General features: G+C 36.7%; 1 protein-coding gene across 6 annotated transcripts in view; it reads left to right on the top strand.

Moving 5' to 3' along the window:
- Scai (suppressor of cancer cell invasion) overlaps positions 1 to 19693 on the top strand; it is a 147382-nt gene that overhangs the window by 37511 nt on the left and 90178 nt on the right. The window contains exons 3-4 of one of the 6 annotated variants that reach the window (XM_078048201.1): positions 9234 to 9346; positions 16449 to 16595. The exons of 3 other annotated variants lie outside the window; for them this stretch is intronic. The gene's annotated coding sequence lies outside the window, so the exon portion shown is untranslated. The remainder of the gene's footprint in view (positions 1 to 9233; positions 9347 to 16448; positions 16596 to 19693) is intronic. 2 more of the 6 variants (XM_078048203.1, XM_078048202.1) reach the window with 2 other exon arrangements.

Genomic DNA, 19693 nt, shown 5'->3' with positions numbered 1-19693 from the left:
AGATCTAACTTTCATCTCAACTTTGTTTCCCAATACTCATTAGCTCCTTATTGTAGTCACTCACATTTTGGTTCTTAAAAAAAATTTTTTTTAACTTGTTGATGGACAAATACCTTTATTTTGTTGATTTATTTTTATGGAGTACGGAGCCAAAAATCCCAGCGCCTTAGTTCTTTAAAATAAATTAAATGTCTACCCATTCAAAATAATAACAAAAGAATAGTATCTTTTTAAAAAAATTTTTTTTTAATGGGCTGGGGCTGTGGCTCAGTGGTAAAATGACTGCCTCACATGCACACTTGAGGCCCTGGGTTCGATCCTCAGCACCACATAAAAATAAATAAATAAAATATAGTCATTGTGTTTATCTACAACTAAAGAAAAATATTTAAAAAACCTTTTTTTAAGATTGTGATTTATCCTCAGAAATAACTAAGAAAAAAATTTAAAAATACAGAATTCCAGCCTGGTGAAGTTACACATTCTGTTAATCCTAGCTGCTCAAGAGGCTTAGGCAGGAGGATTGCAAATTTGAGGTCCAGCCTGGGCAACTTAGTGAGACCCTGTCTCCCCCGCCCCCCCCAAAATTGCTGATCATATAGTTTAGTGGTAGAATTCCCCTGGTTTCAATCTCCAGTACCACAATCAACCAAATAAATAAAACATCAAAGAATTCCAACCCTTCTGAATCATATCTATGATAAGTAAGTCCCAGAAATCTTTATCTTTAAAAAATAAACATTGCGGGATAGTCACACAGATTTAGAAATCATAGCGTTATGCTAGTCAGATAAGCTTTACTGTTTACCAGGACGCTTAATTATTTTCTTTCTTTCTTTCTTTCTTTTTTTTTTTAACCGTTAATTCTTTATTAATGGGAGGGATCCGTTATAAAGGAGTATTGGATTTCTCAGTTTAATTTAAAAGTATGGGGGCTGGGGTTCAGTGGTAGAGTGCTTGCTTAGAATACATGAGAACTGGAGTTTGATCCTCAGCACTACAAAAGAAATAAAAGTGAAAAAACAAGATGTCTGTCTTACTTTTGAAATTGGCTTGATAAGATTATAGGTAGATTTTTTGGGATGAGAGAGAAAGTGGATTTCATTAGTTTTTCTTTTACCCTGTGATTATTTTGTAATCCTACAGTTTTCATTTAATCTTCCTAAGTAGAAGAAACTTATTCTCTATATTACAAGAATATAGCCCACTGATCTACAGCTTCAAGCAATATAGAAACAACTAGAGTCACTGCTTTTCAAAATTTTTTTTAAATTTTTTTTTTTTAGTTGTAGACGGACACAATATCTTTATTTTATTTGTTTATTTTTATGTGGTGCCAGGGATTGAACTCAGTGCCTCAGGCATGCTAGCTAGGCAAGTACTCTACCACTGAGCCACAACCCCAGCTTCTGCTTTTTAAACTTAATATGCATACAGATGATCTGGAGAACTTGTTAAAATGCAGGTTCTGATTTAGTAGGTCTGGGGTGGGGCTGAGATTCTTCTTTCTGTTACAAACTGGGGTGATGCTGCTGCTGCCCGTCTGTGGATCTCATTTTGAGTGGTAAGAAGCTAGATGATAATTGTATCCTTTATACTTTTCATCTTTGCATGCTTTGGGGGATGCTTTTTGGCTGTTTAATTTGACCAAAATTTGAGTTAGTACATTTTAAGAAAATTGAATTATATAACCTTTTCCTGCTTTCTCCCATGTTCTCAAAGGTTATAGTACTAAATATAGCTTAAGGATTGTAGTTTCATGTTTCCCAAATGAATTAAAAGAAGAGAAGTGTTAGAGGCAGTATAATGTTTACTGAATCATTAAATTTGCAGCAGCAAAATTGACTTATTTACTTGGGTTAGTCTGAACTAAGTATATACTATTAGTAACAAAATTAAGAATAAAAAAAGATATCCTGATGAAAATTGTTATCAGAAATGCAGAATCAACATAAGGAGTGGGAGATTTATGTTTTGTAGGGTTCAAGAATGCTTGGCTAGAGCATTACTTATAAATGGGAGGGATCCATTATAAAGGAGTATTTGGATTTCTCAGTTTAATATGAAAGGGGTGATTTTGCCTCTCTCGTTTGGCCATATCAGGAGACAGTTTTAGTTATCACAATAGATGGAGTGGTTGTGGTGCTATGGGCATCTAGTGGGTAGAGTTCAGAAATGCTGTTAATACCCTACAATACACCAGACAACGCCCCCACCCACAAAGAATTATATAGCCCAAAAGGCCCATAGTACCAGTGTCAAGAAACCCTATGTTGAAGTATTTTCACAAGTACTTGGTTATTTCTTTAAATTAAAACAAAAAGAATATCATCAACCAACATGGCATATCCCTGTAATCCCAGCAATTTGGGAGGCTGAGGCAGGAGATCGAAAGTTCAAGGCCACCCTCAGTAACTTAGTGAGGCTCTAAACAACTTAGGAAGCCCTATCTCAAAATAAAAAAATGAAAGGTGCCGGGGACAGAGGTCAGTGGTCAAGTGCCCCTGGGTTCAATCCCCAGTACCAAAATATATACATATAATCATCTTTATTTCTACCAATCAGAATTGACCTATATTTACCTTTATCAGATTTTTGGTTTAAGAAACATCACCATATTATTTTGGGAAAACAATGCCACAATCATTATTTTGAATTTAAACAGTGTAGAAACTTCAAAGATGAAACTCTACTTACTCTAACCACCTAGAAATATCCATCCTTGTCTGTGGGTAAACACTGTCCCAGATATCTATGAATACATAGAGAGAAGAATAGAGAGAAATGCTTTTATGAAATTGAGACCATAGAATAGACATAATAAAAAACTTTTTTTTAAACAAAAAAATTTAAACTTACAGAAAATAAACAAAATAGAATAATGACTTCCCATGTATTCATCACCTAACTTCAACAATCATGAATTCATGGCCAATTTTACTTCATCTACATCTACACCCACTCAACTAATTGAGTATTTTGAAGCAAATCCAAGACATCAAATCATTTCAAATGTCACTATTTCAGTGTGTGTCTCTAAAACATAGAGACTTTTGGGGATCCATTTTCACACAAATACAATTACCAATTCCTGATTCTTCCTTTCTCCCTACCCACCTCATTATGTTTTCTTTCAGATTTTTCTTTTCTCTAATGAGATTGCACATGATGAAAGATTACTAATTTTACAAAGAAAGGAGAATGGATGCTACATAGGCCAAAACAAAAGCTATCTCCGTAAATATTTTTTATATTTTCTTTCTAGAATGTTTTAATCTATTTGGATATGCCATGTAAAATAATGAAATGCATAATTTTTCTTTTACTAATCTGTTTTCTCCTATGGTCTTGTCTTTTCCAGTGTTTGTCTGAGCTTTCTACTTTGCTGTAGGAATGGCCTGTGTGCAGGAACAGGAGTATCCCTGCAGGCATCCTTTATTTAACTTGTGGGGACCTTTTTGAAGGCAAGGACCACGTCTTACCAACTGGTTTTGCAGATACCATTAGCCTGGCCTGAGTATTAAAACACGGGCTAGCAATATTGAGGGAATCATGCCTCAGTATTGATTGATGTGTTAATCAGTACTACTGGCATTTAGCAGTTATTTACAATAAAACCATTGATGTAGAACAGAAAATTAAGCTCATTTAGCTCTAACACATGCATAGAAGAGAACAAGATTCAGATGCTAGCATCTGCTTTCTCTGGTCACATGCTCTTGTTTTCTTATAGTATTTATTTATATGGTTACCATATATTCCTGTTTGCCTATCTGAGTTTTTGCGTAGTCTTGATACAATCATTAATAAAACCCCTCTTTTCACAGAATTTCTCAATTTAGATGGTAAATTAAATAGTAATACTACTTGTATAATATTTAATGCATGCAGACTCTTTTAAGCATCCTGCATATATTCTCATTTAATCTTTGTGACAACCCTAAGAATTATATGCAATTATTATCCCAGTTTTCCATATGGGAAGAAAGAGGCACAAAGTTAAATAACTTTGCTATGTTTGTGCAACTATTTTTTGAGGAGAAAGTGGCAGAGCCAGGATTTGAATGTTGGCATTTGGTACTGGTGCTCCCAATCACTCTGCCATGCTACATCTGTGCTGGTCCCAATACATCAGCCTTTGTAAAATATATGCTGACTGCCTGGTACGGTGGTGCACGCCTGTAATCTGAGCCTCTTAGGAGGCTGAGATAGGAGGATGGTGAGTTCAAGGCTAGCCTCAGCAATTTATGGAGGCCCTAAGCAACACAATGAGACCGTATCTCTAAATAAAATACAAAAAAAGGTTAGGGATGTGGCTCAGTGGTTAAGCACCACTGGGTTCAATTCCGGTAACTCTTGACAAATAGAACACTCATCTGTTTCCCCCATCCCTAGTACTGTAGGTTGAACCCAGGGGCACTCTACTACTGAACTCCAACCCCAGCCCATTTTATTTATTATATTGAGACAGGGTCTTGGTAAGTTGTCCTTGAACTTGCAATCCTATTGGCCTGAGTCTCCCAAACCACTAGGATTACAGGTATGTGCCACCATGCCTACCCCAACATTCACCTTTTTTTTTTTTAAAGAAAGAGTGAGAGAGAGGGAGAGAGAGAGAGAATTTTAATATTTATTTTTTAGTATTTGGCGGACACAACATCTTTGTTTGTATGTGGTGCTGAGGATCGAACCCGGGCCGCACGCATGCACTTGAGTCACATTCCCAGCCCAGAACATTCACCTTTTTTGTGCTTATAATGCCAGCTCTTTGGTATTTCCTCCAAGACTGTCAAGTAAATGAACCACCTCAGATTCTGGAGATTCTCAAGTCTCTGCTATAGTTACTTCCTTCAGGTGGGCTTTGATATCTTAAATTCATTCACCTGCCCAGTGTGATGGCGCACACCTGTAATCCCAGCTACTTGGGAAGTTGAAGAAGTTTGCAAGTTCCAGTCCAGCCTCAGCAACTTAGTGAGACCCTGTGTGCAAATAAAAAATAAAAAAATGGAGATGGAGCTCAGTGGTAGAGCACCCCTGAGTTAAATCCTCACTAATAACAACATCAAAAAATCCATGCACACCCAGCCCCAGCACCTAGAATAGTGCCTGCCGTAGGTCTATACGTGTCTATACAGACTTTTAACTACCTTGAATCAGTTCCTATTTTTTTTACTTCTTTTTTTTAAGGGGGGGGGGGAGAGAGAGAGAGAGAGAGAGAGAGAGAGAGAGAGAGAGAAAGAAAGAGAATTTTAAAATATTTATTTATTTATTTTTTTAGTTTTTTGGCAGACACAGCATCTTTGTATGTGGTGCTGAGGATCGAACCTAGGCCGCACGCATGCCAGGCGAGCGTGCTACTGCTTGAGCCATATTCCCAGCCCCTTGAATCAGTTCCTATTTTGAAATTATCTGGGAACCGTGTTCAATGCACTTGGATAAGGGACTTTGAGGAAGAAATTATTTGATACAGCTAGTAAACTAGTCACTTTGAAATAACTTCCAGTTTATTTAGTAAAGGTGTAATGAATGTGCAGAAATAACCATGATATAAAGCAACTGAGGTGCATGAGAAAGTCACTTAAGAGTCTGGAGAAAAGCACATGGTTCCAGACAGGGCTGATCCAGAAAAGTTTTATGGAGGTGGGCACGTAAACCAGTTTAACCCATTTTGTCCCACTGTCTCAGGTGTGGCACACCTGTAAAACAAACCTGGCATATAATTATTTAATATACTATGTAATTATAAAATGGTAAGGCTATAATTATAAAATAATCTACATAAACTCTAGATCTATATAAACTTTATAATCTATTTTTTTTTTTTTTTTTAAATTTCAACATTTATTTATTTAGTTTTCGTCGGACACATCTTTGTTTGTATGTGGTGCTAGGGATCGAACCCGGGCCGCACGCATGCCAGGCGAGTGCGCTACCGCTTGAGCCACATCCCCACCCAAAACTTTATAATCTATATAAACTCTAGCCTATTTTAAAAAGCCTGTGTCAATTATGTTGAAATAGTTGCAGATTTGAAATCTTGGGACTGAAATTGGCTAGAGAGTTTCTATCTCCTAAGAATGGGCCTTAAGTTTGCCCAGTGTCGAGGCTTGGCAGAAGAGTGACACTTGATCATTTTTCTGCAGAAAGGATTTGATATGTGACACTTGGTCCTGTTTGAGAAATCCTGGGCCAACAGGCCCGTTTTGCTTTCAGTTGTCATCATCATCCCTGTGGCCCATTTTGATCCGCTAGGTGTGCTGTAGCAGCAGGAGCAGATGGAACTCCGCAGCAGCTGACCTCTTCAAGTCAGCTGATACCCAGAGGTCTTTTTTCCTAATGAAAACATTGTCTACTTTTATTACAATATAATTACATATGCTTTTTTTACTCTTTTATTTGACATCTTGATAAGAAAAAATTGATTACATTTGAATAGAACTTATCACACTAGTCTGGTGAGATACAGAAGTGTCCATTATCCTTTCTTTACAAATGAGGGATCTAAAGTTAGGTTGAATTGTGAGCTGTGTGGCTTTGGGGAAAACAGACAAAAAAAAGTGTGTATGAGTGTGTGTGTGTGTGTGTGTGTTGGAGATCAAGTCCCAGGCCTTGCACATGCTAGGCCTAAACACTACTATTGGGACTTTGTCTCTTCAGGATTCAAATCCAGTGTGTGCCTCATGATCTTATTTTAACTTACTAAATTAAAAGAAATGTAATCAATATCAAGGCAAAGAATAATGATAGTTGTGATCCTCTCACATTATGAATTCCTTTAAAAAAATTTTTTTAGTTGTAGATGGACACAATACCTGTATTTTATTTGTTTTTCTTTCTTTTTTTTTTTAATTTTTATGTGGTGCTGGGGATCAAACTTAGGGCCTTACATGCACAAAGCAAGTGCTCTACCACTGAGCTACAGCCCCAGCCCCACACATTGGGCATCTTTTTTTTTTCTTTTTTTTTATTAGTTGCTTTAAACATTACAATGATCTTGACATATCATATATCATACATTTGATTCAAATGGGGTATGAATTCTTATTTTTCCCACGTGTACAGATTGCAGGATCATATTGGTTATACAGCCATGTTTATACATACTGCCATACTAGTGTCTGTTTTATTCTGCTGCCCTTCCTATCCCCTTTTTATCCCCCCTCCCCTCCCCTCATCTCTCTCTACCCATCTATTTGTTTTTATTTTCTTATATATTTATTTTTTAGTTGGACACAATACCTTTATTTTATTTATTTTTACGTGGTGCTGAGGATGGAACCCAAGTCCTTGCATGTGCTAGGCAAGCGCTCTACAGCTGAGCCACAACCCCAGCCTCTTATGAATTCCTTTTTAAAAAAAATATTTTTAGTTGTAGAAGATACAATACTTTTATTTTTATTTATTTATTTTTGTGTGGTGCTGAGGATTGAACCCAGTGCTTCACACATGCTAGGCGAGGCTCTGCCATTGAGCCACAACCCCAGCCCACATTATAAATTCTTGTGTGGGCAGGGAACTATATCTGTATCCACATTGGAACTGTACATTGTAGCCAGTAAGTGGAAAAGTCTGGTATTGGGGACTTCTCCTGGCAATCCTGGAGGGTACGATCTGCTCAAAAAGGTCCTAAACAGCAGCGGAGATGGGGGTGACTTGCTGTAATCACAGAGCCTCTCAGAGATGGGTGTGACCTGCCAAGATGCCAATAAACCTGTTGACTACAAGACATGAAGCAAGACTCTACCCCTGAATCTTATTCCTGCCTTTGATGTGCTCCCTTAAATAAAGAAGCCCTCTTCTAGTTGTTCAGCTCCAGCTTTTGTGTGGGCTGGACCTATCAGGTGCTCCATCCTTTAAAACTATAATTCTGACTCTCTCTTTTTGTTCTTTACTAATTATTTCAGACTTTAAGTTCTTTGGAGGCTTATCACTCTGAGCAGGCAAAAGTTCCCTGCCGAGGTGCTGGCCACCCCATGATAGTAGGGTGCTGGGGATTGACCCCAGGGCCTTGAGCATACTAGAGCCTGTGTTCTCCCCTGGCCTAAAGTCCCAGCCCTTTATTTTATTTTGAGGCAGGAGCTCATAAAGTTGTCCTGGCTGGCATTGAACTTGTGATCCTTCTACCTCAATCTCTTGAGTCCTTGGGATTACAGGCATGTGCCACAGTGCCCAACACTTTGAGGAAGAGTTTATTCTTTTTTTTTTTTTTAACCTTTTTTGCTCCTGGCTTGTTGCAGACAAAACTTGTAACTTAAGAAAGCAAGATTTGTACAGTGTAGATCATAAGTATCTTTTGGTGGGTTATTGTTTTTTTCTGCTTAGTACACATCAGGTGTAAGCTAACATTTTCACAACTAATAGCCTTCTCTCATTGAATGCTGAGATATTGGTATGGGGTGGCCCCAAATTATTTTCATATTTTCTTTAGTCAAATTACATACACAGATCTTGGCCTGCGACTGCTCTTATCTTTGTATGTAATTAAGAATTAAACATCTGTATGGCCTATACTTCTTTACATGCTGAATAGGAGAAATGTCTTCTTGCTTGGTTATTGACTGAGGCTCTTGCCTGTACTTTTGTTCTCTTTTTGGATTTTCATGTTATAAATCAATGGCTGTTTTGGTTTTTTTTTGGTGTTGGAGGATCAAACCCAGGACCTTGCATGTGCTAGACAGGTGCTTTAGCAACCCCAGCACATTGGATACTTAAAATGAACATGAAAACTAGCTTGGTGGCATACACCTATAATCCTGCACTCAGGAATGAGGCAGGAGAATTGCTTGAGTTCTGGAGATTGAGACCTGCCTGGGCAACATAGAGAGACCTCATATTTCTCTCTCTCTCTCTCTCTCTCTCTCTCTCTCTCACTCTCTCTCTCTCTCTCTCTCTCACACACACACACACACACACACACACACACACATTGAATTACTTGATATTTGACTACAGCCTCTGTGGATTCTCTCCTGGAAAAGTTTTAATGATTTTTTAGCAATAGGCTACTTCAGGTTCTGCTTTCTCACAGTAGGATTCACAGTAAGATTTTCTCCAGGATTCATATTTTTGATGTCTTCTTCCATTTTGTGTATCTAGGCCCCTCAGTTTCATAAATACACCTTGCATGTGTCTTTTGTCTTTATACCTTTTAGATAACTACTTAACTAGACCTCAGCTCTCCATCTTGATTATAGAGTTTTGATTTTGAGTTTGTTTGTTTTTTTCCTAATCAGATCATAATGGAGCATACTGTAGTATGTGCTTTGGTGGATGCAGGGAGCAGCTTATAACCTCAAGCCTGGAGTTCTTAGGACATTCTTTCTGTTATTTGCCAATGAAAGAAGTAGTAAGTATCATGAAAGTAAGAAAGAATGAGAGTGCATTTTATGAGAGCCAAGGAAATTGAAAATATTTGGAAAAGAGGCCTGCAATCTGCAGAACACAAGGCTATTTGTCTGAGGAAAAAAAATTCAGAGTAATTAAATCCTATATATTTAATTTGATTTAGATTATATTTGTATGTGTGTGTGTGTGTGTGTGTGTGTGTGTGTGTGTGTGTGTGTATGTGAGTGGGGATTGAGCCCACCACTGAACTACATCCCCAGTCCTTTATTTATTTTGAGTCAGGATCTTTCTAAGCTGCTGAGGGCCTCAATAAATTGCTTTGGCTGGCCTCTAACTTACAAACCTCTTGCTTTGGCCTCCCAAGTCACTTGAATTACAGGCATGTGCCACTGTGCCTGGTTTTATTTTTTAATTAAATTTTTAAATTGCCTAGGTTGGCCTCAAACTTGTGATCTGCCTGCCTCAGCCTCTAAAGTAGCTGGGATTATAGGCATGCTTTACCCTGACCTGCAAACTAGTTATTTTTAAAATTCTATTGTATGGTTATCTTGTTGCTACATAAAAATAGAGTCATAGTATAGAATTTCCTGCAAAGAAGGTCTACATATGGCTAAGAAGCACATGAAAGATGTTCTATATTACTCATCATTATAGAAATGCAAATCAAAACTGCAGTGAGGAGTGGGGTTTTGGCTCAGTCGTAGAGCGCTTGCCTAGCATGTGTGAGGCACTGGGTTCAATTCTCAGCACCACATACAAATAAATAAGATTAAAAGATCCATTGACAACTAAAAAGAAATAAAAAAAAATAAAACACAATGAGATGCTACTGCACACCCATTCAGATGGTTATTACAAACAAGCAACAAACAGAAAAATGAGCATTGGTGAAGATATGGAAAAGTTGGAACTCTTTGTGCCTCATTTTGAAATGTAAAATGGTAAAGCTAGTGTGGAAAACAGTATGATAGGCTTAAAAACAGAATTTCCATATGAATCAGTAATTCCACTTCTAGTACACACCCCAAAGAATTGAAAGCAGGGTCTTGAAGAGATACTTGTAAGCCTTTGTGCAGAGTAGCATTATTTACAGCAGCTAAAATGTGGAAGCAACTTAAGTGTCCGTTGACAAATGGATATGCAGAATATGGTATGTGCAGCTGGGTGTGATGGCACACATCTGTAATCCCAGCGGGTTAGGAGCAAGGAGGATCGCAAGTTCAAAGCCAGCCTCAGCAGCTGCGAGACACTAAGCAACTCAGTGAGATGTTGTCTCTAAGTAAAATACAGCATAGGCCTGGGGATGTGGCTCGGTGGTTGAGTGCCCCTGAGTTCAACTCCTGGTAACCCACCTCACCAAAAAAAAAAAGAAGAATATGGTAGTGCATGTAATGGCAGGTTAATCAGCCTTAAAAAGGAAGGGAATTCTGATATGTGCTGCTGCACGGAGGAACCCTGAGAACATTATGCCTTGTGAAATAGGCACTTACAAAAAGACAAATACTGTATGGTTCTAGTTATATGAGGTACTTGAGAGCAGTAGAAGCATAGAGACAGAAAATGGAATGGTGGGTGCCTGGTACTGGTGTGAGGGGGAAATGGGAAGTCGTTATTTCATGAGTACAGAATTTCAGTTTTACAAGATGAAGAGAGTTATGGATATTGATGGTGGTGATGATTGCACAGCATTTTGAATATATTTAATAAAATCATTGAACTCTACACTTGATTAAGATGGTAAGTTTTTAATATTTGTATTTTACCATGATCTAAAAGAAGTGAAAAAAAATATGAAAAAAGTGAAAAATAAATTTTCATAAGTGGTTTCTGTGTTTCCCCATTTCTTCTACTTCATGCCTTCATGTACCCTCTGGATCTTCATACACTATTTTCTTTGCTTTGCTGTTACTTTTATACATCAGAATGATTTAATCCTTATTTCAATTAGTTGAGCAAGAGAAAAAATATTTTACACATTTACATCTTTCCTCATTAATTAAAATTCGATTGTCCCCTTTCTCTTGCCCTTTGGCTTTCCTTTCTGGTCCTGGGTACAGCAGATACATGCACACATGTTTACCCTCAGTGGAGAACTTTTTCCTTCCCCTGACACACCTCGCCCTGATCACAGCTCCGTTTCCTCAGTCAGTAGGGACCAGTCCCCCTAGAGCATCCTGGTGGACTGGCGGAGAGAAGTGCAGGAGGCAGTAAGTGGGGTCGTGTGGTGTCTCCAGCTGTTGCCTGATTCTGTGCTTTCATCTTTCTTCCTGCCCTTCTTTCACTCCTTTTACTGCAGAGCTTTCTGTTAGTTGTACTGTGTCTCAGTGGAATTAGTACTGGAATTTGCATATTTTTGTGTTAGATAGACACATCTCGTTTCCATATTTGGTAGGCAGAATGATATCTTCATAGTGTCTTGGACAACATTTTATGGCCTTCTGGCTGTTCATCACTGCTGTGCCATGTCCTAATTCGTTTGGCTTCTTAAACTATTTTAGCCCTTATGGTCTTAGTCAGTTTCCTTGTACTTTTTGTGTGTGTGCACTGAGGATCAAACCCAAGGCTTTGCCCATGTTAAGTCCATGCTCTACCCTTGAGCTACACCCAAGCCACAGTTTCTTTATGCGTTGATCACTGAGAAGTTTGGTAACCATGAATTTCTCTTCTACTTATTTTAACATATAATTTATTTTAATAACATTTTGTTTTTAGAAAATGATTTATACATAATTCATGATAATTTTATGCTCTCTTTAATGCACGAAGATTTTCATACTGAAACGACCAGCTTTTGGAGCTCTGTCATTTGTTCATATTATAGGAATACCATCTGCACCAAGCATAGCTTCTTGTTCCTTTTACACCAAATATGGCAAATCTGTGACCCCTACCCCACACACCATGTTTTGGTATTCGGTATTTTTTAGTTTTATGTTCTATTTTTGAGCATGTTCATGACAATTTTCTAATAGTTTAAGAATACATATAATTTATAGAACAATTTTGCATCCATTAGTGTTCAGTTTATTGTTTGATAGCCTTATTAAATAGATATTGCTAGAATTAAATTTTTACAGCTAAGAAAACACATGTGGTACTCTATGTTCATGTGTAATTATATGGCCATCCCATCTCTTTATATGTCTTTCTAAAATTCTTAAAGTCATAAGAAAATGACCTCTTTCCTTTTTTGGCGGAGAGTCTTTTCTTTTACCACATTTTAAAAATTGGTGCGTTATAGTTGCATATAATGATGGGATTTGTTGTTACAATTTCGTAGATGCACACAATATAATACTATGATTTAGCCAATATCATTCCCCGGAATTTTCCCTTTCCCTCCCCTCTTCCTTCCACTGTCCCTTCCCACTACTGGTCTCTGATTTTCATGAGACCCATCCCCCACCTTTCTTTTCCTTTTTTTCTCTCTAGCTTCCACATATGAGAGAAAACATACAACTTTTGATCCTTTTGAGATTGGCTTATTTTGCCTAGGTTTCAAGTTCTATCCATTTTCCTGCAAATGACACAATTTGATTTTTCTTTATGGCCAAATAAAATTTCATTGTATGTATACACAGTATGTATATATACTACATTTTCTTTATGCATTCATCTGTTGATGGACACTTAGGCTTGGCTGCTGAGAACATGGGTGTGCATGTATCACTGTAGTATGATGACTTTAATTCTTTAGAGTAAATACCAAGGAGTGGTGTGGCTGGGTCATGTGGTGGTACCATACTTACTTAGTCTTTTGAGGAACCTCCATACTGATTTCCATAGTGGTTGTACTAATTTACAGTTTCACAAACAATGTGAAAGTGTTCCTTTTTCTCCATATTCTCTCCATTATTTATTAATTTTTAAAATTATTTTTATTAGAGAGTTATAATTATTCATAGTAGTTGGGTTCATTTTGACAAAATCATACATGCAAAAAATATTATTTTAATCCCCATCCCCCTGTTCCTTGCCTGCTCTCTCCTGTACTACATTGATCTTCCTTTTGTTCCTTTATTTATTCACTTATTTTAAATATGTTTTTCAGCTGTAGATAGACAAAATACCTTTATTTGCTGCTGAGGATGGAACCCAGTGCCTCACACATGTGAGGCAAGTGCTCTACCACTGAGCTGCAGCCTTAACCCCACTTTATTTATTTATTTATTTTTAAATTTTTTTAAAGTTGTTGAGAACCTTTATTTTTATTTCTTTATTTGTATGTGGTGCTGAGAATTGAACCCAGTGCCTCACATGTGGTAGGCAAGCACTCTACTGCTGAGCCACAACCCCAGGCCGCTTTATTTACTTTTGATTGAGACAAAGGTGAACTTTCTTTTGATACATTTACATATGCATAGAACATGATTTTGTTTGATTCAGTCCATATTTCTTCCCCTTTTCCTCCCTCCCTCTCATCCACCTCCTTTATTCCACTCATTTTCCCTATATATTTATATCTGATCCCCCCCACTCTGTTCTCTCTCTTATTTTCCACAGTTTGTATTCTTGATCACTGCCAGAAATGATCTCTTTCTTAGCTTATGTTTTCTGTAAATGTTTCTTTTCTTTATCAGAATGAATTTTGCATTATATTTTTATTTAATTTCCTGTGTACTTAACATATTTTTGTCAGCCTGTTTCCCTTGTAAGTTTAATCATAGAAACATTCCTTATTATTTTAAAACACCACTAACTGTACACTAATAATGGTAGAGATAAACATTAGGTAGTGTTTTCAAGTTTCTTTCATACCTGTTAATCTCATTTTAATTTTTACTACAGTTATTTGAGTTGGTAGGACAGGTTTAAATTGTTTCTTTTGGTGGGTTGACTGGAAGTGTTAGCTAAAGTTACTAGAAAAGGTTAGGACAGGAATGTGTGGGCTTTCTCTTTCTTCAGTGCTCTTCCCGTGGCCACTATGACTTTGTTTATTCTCTGGTAATATAGGAAATACAATAAAAGTGTTAGGGTAGCTGGCACAAATATCCGCAAGAGATGCATCTCTGAGTCCAGCAAAGGTTTATTGACAGAATATCTGCCAGGCTGCCCTCTATAAGGTGCAGCAGACTGCTGGGGAAAACTTCTTAATTGTATAGTCATATACAATGGAGTAGCTAAAAAATAACTCATCTGATCTTGTGATTGTAACTTGATGGTGTTACTTGGTGTCTTTGTTGTGGTTTCAGTAGTTAGGGACTTTTTGGGTGTGGGCCTAACGGGAAGGTCATGCCTTGGTGGGCAGGTGCTGATTTTCAAAATGGAGTTTGGCCTAAGGACTAACATTAAGTAATACAGATATATCATTTTCTCTCTGGATTTCTTTGAAACTTTCAACTTGCAAATCTCTTGCTCAGAATTAAATCCAGAGTAGCAGTTTCTCCTGATGCTTTGTTGAAAGACTTCCTATAAAAAGAAAGTGTAAATAAGACAGGTCAATAATTTGCCAAATTTTCTGTGTTTAGTAAACCAAGTCATAAAACAGTTGTCCTCACTTATTGCCATTTTGCCTATTTTTCTGTCTTGTTATCCCTGTTAGGACTTTATATGTCTAAGTATTAGTTTCCTAGACCCACTATAACAGAGAAAAGGACACTGAATCTTATTAGTCAGAAAAGAAATGCTAATTAAAGCTAAAATGAGAAATGACAGTTTGGGTAGGTTAAATTAAGAGAAATTTATACTCTCACAGTTTAGGATGCTAGAGTCCGAAATTAAGATGTTGGAGAACTGGTTCCATCCTAAGGGCTCAGAAGGAGAATTTGTTCATGCCTTTCTCTGAACTTCTGGTATTTGCTAACAGTCCTTGGTGTTCTTTGGCTTGCAGGTGCATAATTCCAGTCTGTGCTCCCATCTTGTCATGGCTGTTCTCTCTGTGTGTATTTTCACGTACCTTTCTTTTCTCTATGTCTGTCTCTTTTCTTACGAAGACAGCAGTCACATTGGATGAAAAGTATTTCTTCATGTCACCTTACACTTCAACTACATTTGCAAAACCCCTATTTCCAAATCAGTCACATTCATAGGAATCAGAGATGAGGACTCCAACATATCTTATTGGGAGACACAATACAGCCCACAACCGTGTCTTTTTAGGAATCTCTTTCCCAGGTGTTATGTTTATCCATGTGCTTTCCTTAACTGTTTATTGAACTGACTTTGTTTATATGTATTTTATCACATAATTTTAATTTTATTCATAAGTATTATTGATTGATTGATTGAGTGTGGGGCCAGGTGTTGAAGCCACGGCCTGCAACGTGCCAGGCAAGTGCTCTACCACTAAACTTAGCTGCTGTTCACTCTTTGCTTTTACTTATACATTGTAGAATTGTCCATTTCTACAAATAAATATTTGGGAATTTGATTGTTATTACGCTAAATATATAAATTGGGGAGTTAATATCTTTATAATTTTGAGGTTTCTAGTCACAATATAAACAGTGTATTTTTAATTTTCCAGAAGTCTTCTTTATTTGTCAGTATTTTACTATTTTCTTTAATGAGGTCTTATATATCTGCATTATATTTATTTCTAGTTACCGGCTACCTTTTGGTGCTGATTAAGTATTTCTTTTTTTTTATCCATTTTAAATTTTTCCTTGTTGAAAAACATTATTTTCCCATGATGATAATATGATTAATTATTTTCTCCACCTAAATACATAAATATTAATTCTCAGCATATCAACATTACCATTACTAACAATGATCCTATTCTGCAAGTGGTTCAAGATTTTCTGTAGTCATTTTGTCTCTAGAGAGTATCCCTGTAGAGATATAGACCCAAATTATGTTTTAAAGTAATTTTGAATTAATTCCCATGTAGTTTGTCATCAATGCAATACAAACTTAAATTATTTCCTTTATTTTTAGGGACTGCTTTTTAATATTTTTCTTTTAAAATTATCTAAAAGTATTACATAGTTCTAAATTAAAAGCAATAAGACAAAGTCTTAGCAGTTCCTAGTTATTTTTTTTTAACCTCTGTTCCTTCTCTCTCTTCCTCCCTCCCTCCCTCCCTCCCTCCCTCCCTCCCTCTCTCTCCCTCTCTCTCTCTCTCTCTCTCTCTCTTTTTTGGTATTGGGGATTGAACACAGGGGTGCTTAACCACTGAGCCACATCCCCATTCCTTTTTATTTTGAGATAGAGTCTACCTAAGTTGTTTAGGGTCTCACTTAGTTGATGAGGCTGGCTTTGAACTTGTGATCCTCATGCCTCGGCATCCCGAGTCACTGGGATTACAGGTATGTACCACTGCACCCAGGTAAGCTCTGTTCCCTTCTATCTTGTTCTCTTCCTCTCCTCCATCATTAATCATCTTTTAAAAGAGTTTATGTATTATTACCTTTATTGCTTTTTAAAAAAGTGAACAGATATTGTCATATACACATATCCCTTTCCTTTTCTTAGGTAAATAGAAGCTTCCTATAAATATTATTTTCTTTCATTTTTAGCACTGATGTTGAATCCAGCAGGACTGTACTACTGAGCTACATCTCAGCCCTTTAAAAACATTTTTTTTTTTAAGACAGGTCTAGCTAGGATGTTAAGGCTGGCCTTGAACCGTGATTCTCTTGCCTCAGCCTCCTGAGTCTCTGAGATCACAGGCCCAATTAAATGCTCTTCTCTTCTTGCTTTTTTCACTTAAAATATTAACATAATTAAGTAATAAAATTGAAAAATTAAAATGTCATTTATGTATTATATTTCAGACAAAATAACAATATATGAAGATATTCCTTATTTCTTTTTTATTAAATTACTTATTTATTTTAACTTGTTATAAATGATGGCAGAATGCAATTTCACCATCATTCCACCATCATTCCCACCCCCTTACCCCCTCCCTCCCCTTTGTCCTCTCTAAAGTTCTTCCATTCCTCTCATGCTCCCTCCAGCCCCTCCTCATTACCATTATGAGTCAGCATCCTCATATCGGCCTTTGGTTTTTTGGGATTGGCTTACTTCACTTAGCATTATGTTCTCCAACTCCATCCATTTACCTGCAAATGCCATGATTTTATTCTCTTTCAATGCTGAGTGATGTTCCATTGTGTATATACATCAAAGTTTCTCTATCCATTCATCTACTGAAGGGCACCTGGGTTGGTTCCACAATTTAGCTATTGTGAATTGTGCTGCTATCAACATTGATATGGCTGTGTCACTGTAGTATGCTGTTTTTAATTCCTTTGGGTATAAACTGAGGAGGGGGATAGCTGGGTCGAATGGTGGTTCCATTCCAAGTTTTCCAAGGAATCTCCATAGTGCTTTCCAGGTTAGCTGCACCTTGCAGTCCCACCAGCAATGTATGAGTGTGCCTTTTTCCCCACATCCTCGCCAACACCTATTGTTGTTTGTCTTCATAATAGCTGCCATTCTGACTGGAGTGAGATGAAATATTAGTTTTGATTTGCATTTCTCTAATTGCTAGAGATGCTGAACATTTTTTCATATATTTGTTGATTGATTGTATATCCTCTTCTGAGAAGTGTCTGTTCAGTTCCTTGGCCCATTTATTGATTGGGTTATTTGTTGTTTTGGTGTCAAGGTTTTTGATTGCATTATATATCCTAGAGATTTGTGCTGTATCTGATGTGCTTGTGGTAAAGATTTGCTCCCATTCTGTAGGCTCTCTATTCACCTCACTGTTTCTTTTGCTGTGAAGAAGCTTTTTAGTTTGAATCCATCCCATTTATTGATTCTTGGTTTTAATTCTTGCTTTATAGGAGTCTCATTAAGGAAGTTGGAGCCTAATCTGACATGATGGAGATTTGGGCTTCCTTATTTCTTCTTAAATACTGTTTTTATGATGTAGGATATTGTAGATACTTGATATCCAGCAAATGAATTAATAATTCGAGGTACAGTGATCAAGACCTCCAGATGACCCAGTAGGGATTTTCTCAACATCATTATAGTATCCGGTAATTTGTTCTTAAAGATAGAGAAATATGGTTGATTTTTAACCTTTTCTTTAGTGATTTTTCTTAATTCAGTAGTGAATTCTGATAATTTTTAAGTTGATTCTTTTGAAATTTCTGTGGAAATGTTTATATCATTCACAAATACTGACAGCTCTATATCTCTTTTTAGTCTTTGTACTTTCTTTTTCTCTTCATTCAGGTCTGCATCAGTGATAGCAGGCATTCACAATCTCATGGGGAAATAGAACACCATTTTATCAGAAAGTATGCTTATTGCTGTAGTTTTAAAATCCAAATTCATTATGAATGGAAGAAATTATCTTTTTGTTCCTAGTTTCCTGAATTTTTTTCTTATTTGTGAGTCAGTGTTAGATTTTTATCAAATGCATGCTCTGCATCTGTTGAGCAACTGTCGTATGATTTTTTGCCTTCATTCTCCTTATGTGGTAAGTGATTACAGTGATTGATTTTCAAATATCAAATCAACTTGAGATTCCTAAAATATGCCCAGTTTTGCCATGTTCTTTTTATATATTGCTGAATTGGACTTGTTAACATTTGGTTTAGTGTATTTTGCATCTGTCCTCATTAGTGGAATGGCCTGTAATTGTCCTTTCTCGTAATATCCTTGTTAACTTTTGGTATCAAAGTTGTGTTGGTCTCATAAAATGAGTTGGAATGTGCCGTCTTCCATGTTCTTTAACAGTTTGTATAAGATTGGTACTTTTTTTCTTCTTTAGATATTTTGTATAATATGCTGGTGAAACCATCTGGGCCTGGAGTTTTTGTCACGGATAGGCTTTCAATTAGGCTGTCAATTTCTTTAATAGAAAACTATTTAAAATTTCTAGTTCTTTTTGTAAAAAGTGTTTCTCTCACTGTTAATTTTACCTGAATATTCAAATTGATGGGCCTACATTTATGCATAATATTTCTGCTAACAATCCTTTTATTCTGTAGTAATATTCCTTTTTCGTTTTTGATATTGGTTATTTGTTCTTTATTTCCCTAGATCACTTATGCAGGGGTTTTGGGTTTTTCTGATGCAAGGAATCAAACCAAGGGCCTTGAATATGCCAAGCGCATGCTCAACCACTGCGCTACCCCAGCCCATCTTGCAGGGTTTTATTAGTCTTTTCAAAGAATCAACTTTTAGATTTGTTGATGCTATTGTGTATATGTTTTGTATTTAACTAATTGCTTTTTTTTTTTTTCCCTTTTCTTGGTGCTGGGGATTGAACCCAGGCACTTTATAATGCTGAGCTACATCCCCAGTCCTTATTTTTCATTAAAAAAAATTTTTTTAAAGTTTTTAGGTCTATTTTTTTCTTTTTTAGTTATAGATGGACACAAACCTTTGTTTTATTTCTTTATTGTTATGTGGTGCTACGTATCAAACTCAGCGCCTCAGACGT

Source organism: Ictidomys tridecemlineatus, chromosome 4 (assembly GCF_052094955.1).
Source record: "Ictidomys tridecemlineatus isolate mIctTri1 chromosome 4, mIctTri1.hap1, whole genome shotgun sequence".
Lineage (NCBI taxonomy): Eukaryota > Metazoa > Chordata > Mammalia > Rodentia > Sciuridae > Ictidomys > Ictidomys tridecemlineatus.
This window is presented reverse-complemented; position numbering and strand designations above follow the sequence as displayed.